Consider the following 3,674-nt stretch of genomic DNA (forward strand, 5'->3'; position numbering starts at 1 on the left):
GTCCGAGGGACGGACGTTCTTCAGGAGAAGGGAGAGATTTCCCCAGTGGAATTCCGATGGGAAAAACTCCGTCCTGCTCCGATAGCCCTCGAACTCCAGAAATGGATTCTGAGGGGTTTTCCCATCAAAAGTGGCCACTGCACTTTCTGTGGAGCTCCCAGAGAAGATCCACTGGATGGAAAGTTTCTCCGGGATTATTCTGCCTTGTAACTGGCAGGGCAGGACGGCTCCATCCCCGACGACTCCAAGGACGGGGCTGTCAGGAGGAATTATGCTGTACTGGCCTGCGAGGAGAGAGAGGTGGGAAAATTGCCCATGCTGGGATCATCCAGCCCTGGAATGGTTTGGGTTGGAAGGGACCTTGAACGGCCTTGGGAGTTGGTGCTTATCAAAGTTCCCATCAGCGCTTCCTGTGGGCAACTGGGATGTGGGAATGCCAGGAAAACGAGCTGGGAGAACAAACAGATTTAGGCTGGGAATGAATTCCCTTCCTAAATAAAATTGGGATTGGGACAGAACCAGGGATTACCTGTGACCCCGGGAATGATCTGCAGGAAAACAAGGATGGGAAGAGTCACTGCTGGCTGGAATCTGGATCCCATCGTTCTGCAGCTCGGGAAGACATCAATAACCCAAATATCCAGGGAAAATCTCACCAGGCTCCTGCCAAGCACAGACACACAACGGGAAGAGGGAATCGAACCAGAGCCGTTGGTTTCTCTGCATTTATGGGGAAATCCTCCGAGGTGTTTCAGCCCCTTTGAGGGAAATCAGGAAAAGGGCAGGAGCAGCTGTTTGTAATGAAATTCCGGCAGTTGAGTTGTGATTCCCAGACTAAATCCAAGCCCAGGCAGATGTGGATAACCTCGGGCAGGGGAGAAACGGAGCCAGAATTCCTTAAAAAGCTCCTTCACTTCCCAATCCTGCTCCCAAGCATCCACTGTGCCCTGAAACTCCGCACGTGGATTCCCTGACTCCTGTTGGCCTCATGGAAAGTTCTGGTGCCAGGTGGAGGAAGAAGCCGGAACCTCCGGAACGGATCCTCAGAATTCCCTGAAGGCGAAGAATCCCCAGCTCTGCTCCCAGCTCTGGATAGGCTCGAGCCCCTCCGGGTCCATGCTGGACCTGGAGATCCCAGAATGGAGCCCAGAATTCCAGGTGGGGCACAGCGGGACAATCCCTGTCCTGCTCCTGCTGCCATTCCCAATCCCAGCCGGGTCCCACCTGGACACACCTGGGCTCATCCAGGGCCTTTCCCAGCTTCCCAGGCCCTCTTCCCACCTCCTGTCCCAGTCCCTTCCCTGGGCAGGACAGAGCTCCTTGGACATCCCGCTTTGATTCCCTGAGTTCCTCCCGGCATGGGATTGGCAAATGCAACCCGGGCGATAAAATCATGGAATACCCCGAGTTGGAAGGGACCTTTCCCAGATTTCCAGCCCCTCTCCCCCACGCTGGAGCCTTGGTTGTCCTGCAGGAGCTTTTCCCACTCCCGCTCCCATCCCTGTGGGGGCCCATCCATGTCCAGCCCCGCATTCCTGAGGAAAGCAGAGCATGGAATCTTCTAAAGGCCAAGCATGGGGCAGCAGAGAGCTGAAAATGAAAGTAGGGATTGGGACTGTGGGATGGCAGACCTCCCGCACTGATGTTTGTGTTGAATGATTAACCCCAGTGCAAATTCCCTTTTCCGAGAATTCGGATGAACAAAGGAAGAATAGAAAGGATCCAAAGCTCCAGAGCCATTTCTCTCTGGTTTTTGATTCATTTCTGTTTTATGCTCCTTCAAATAAAACCTCTCAAAAACAAACAAACAAACAAACAAACAAGATACAAAACAAAACAAAAAATGGCTAAAAATTAATTTTAAAAAGGGAAAATCAAAATAAATTCCATGGAAATCACAACCAACATTTCCAGGGCTCATTCTGTTAAAAAAGGTCCCAAATCCCAGTATAGGTTTGTTTTAGGCATGAGCAGATTGTTTGATTCATTCAATTAAGGCAGCAAAGAAATTAAAATGAAATGATCTTTAACAACTTCCCTTAAAACCACCCACGAATAACAGGAATTCCCATCGAGGCAAAAAGAAATTCCAACCTGGAATCGTTCCCGGGGGGATATCAAGAACAAACCACCAGCTCAGTTGTTCTCCAAAAAACCCCTCAGCGTGGACATTTCTATTCCAGCCAGGCTTTCCTGAACAGCCAGATCCCGAATATCCATGTTAAATTCCACGTGGATCATGGAATTGGGGAATTTCTGTATTCCCTGGACACGGATCTTTTCCACATCTGTGGGGGGACAGACTCCACAAGTTCCCGCATTCGATCCTGTGAGTTTTGAAAAGGGACTTTGACCACAAAAGACTTTTTTGTCCTCGGGTGCAGCATTCCAGCCAATCCCGACGGCCGGAGCCGGACATTCCAAAGGCTCTGTTTGCCGACAACATCTCCATCCAAAGGGCAGCAGGAAAACGCTCCAAATCCGTCCCCAAAGCTGCAGGAAAACCAGAACCTCCCCAGCAGCATCTTTGCAGTGTTTGAGATTCGGGCGTTGCTTTATCCTGCCAGGACGTGCCGCGGAAATCGTTCCCTCACACCCGGATCTCGCCCAGACTTTTCCCAGATTTATCCATTAAAAACACTCAAAGAAATTCTCCTTCGCTGGTTCTGAATGGCACAATTCTCGGTATTCCATCTCCTATTGGTTATTGATCCCTTCGCCTTCAAGGCTGATTTCCTTCTCTGGTTTCTTATCGGTCTTTTCCCAGCCCCGGGGATCTCCAGTGGCACCGGGGGCTGACGTCCGTTCATGTCCATTCATCTCCTCTGGATCTCCTGGCCGCTCCCGACCTGTCCACGCGGAACTCTTGGAGTCTGGGAATCTTCTCTTTGCTGGCTGGAGCCCATCAGGCCTCACCCAGCGAACCCCAAACCCTCGGTGAACGGAGTCTTTGAAGGAGGAACCTCGGTTTCCACCCGTCCTTGGCAAAGGGGAGCAAACCCAGCACTGGGGTGATTTCAACTTCTTAAAAGTTGCCTCATTTCCAACACGGCAGCTCCTTTTCCAACCTGGTTTTCCAACATCTGGAAAACAGCAGGCAAGCTGGAGAATCCCAACTTGGGGGTGGAGGGTCCCAGCGGGAGGACTCGCAGCTAAAATCGGGAATACACAACACAGAGCCCAGGGGGGAATCCACAGATATGGAAAAATCTGTGGAATTTAGAGCTTTAAAGTTCCAAGATTTTCCAGGTTTGGTTATTCCTGCACCAGTTTTATTTCTGGATTAGGGAGAGGGGAGGAGTCAGAACTGGCAGGGAGATGGAAAATGATTGGATTTACGAGACTCTCACCCTTCAGGACTGATTAACGTCCAAATGGGGCTCGATTCCTGTTCAATTCAATTTCTGTGTCCAAAACTGTCGGAGGCCATACCTGGATGTAAAATTTGGGAATTTATTGTGATCCCAGGTGGGATCAAACACTGCCAGGACCCAAAGCCCAAAGCTCCAGACCTGTTTCCATCCCGCTTTTGATTAATTTCTCTTTTGTGCTCCTTCAAATAAAGATAAAACCTCTCCAAAAAAGGCTAAAAATTAATCTAAAAAATGAAAGACAAAATCAACTCCGTGGAAATAACAATCAATGTTTCCATCACTGATTCCATTAACAAACGT

General features: G+C 49.9%; 1 long non-coding RNA gene across 1 annotated transcript; it reads right to left on the reverse strand.

Moving 5' to 3' along the window:
* Positions 1–6: 6 nt before the first annotated feature.
* Positions 7–2,353, reverse strand: LOC108446085. Its single transcript, XR_001861188.1, has 3 exons — positions 2,095–2,353; positions 530–663; positions 7–284 (listed from the first exon to the last, which is right to left on the reverse strand). It is a non-coding gene; the product is annotated as an uncharacterized LOC108446085 (long non-coding RNA).
* Between the last annotated feature and the right edge of the window lie 1,321 nt (positions 2,354–3,674).

The sequence above is a fragment of the Corvus brachyrhynchos genome, unplaced genomic scaffold (genome assembly GCF_000691975.1).
Source record: "Corvus brachyrhynchos isolate BGI_N302 unplaced genomic scaffold, ASM69197v1 scaffold344, whole genome shotgun sequence".
Classification (NCBI taxonomy): Eukaryota; Metazoa; Chordata; class Aves; order Passeriformes; family Corvidae; genus Corvus; species Corvus brachyrhynchos.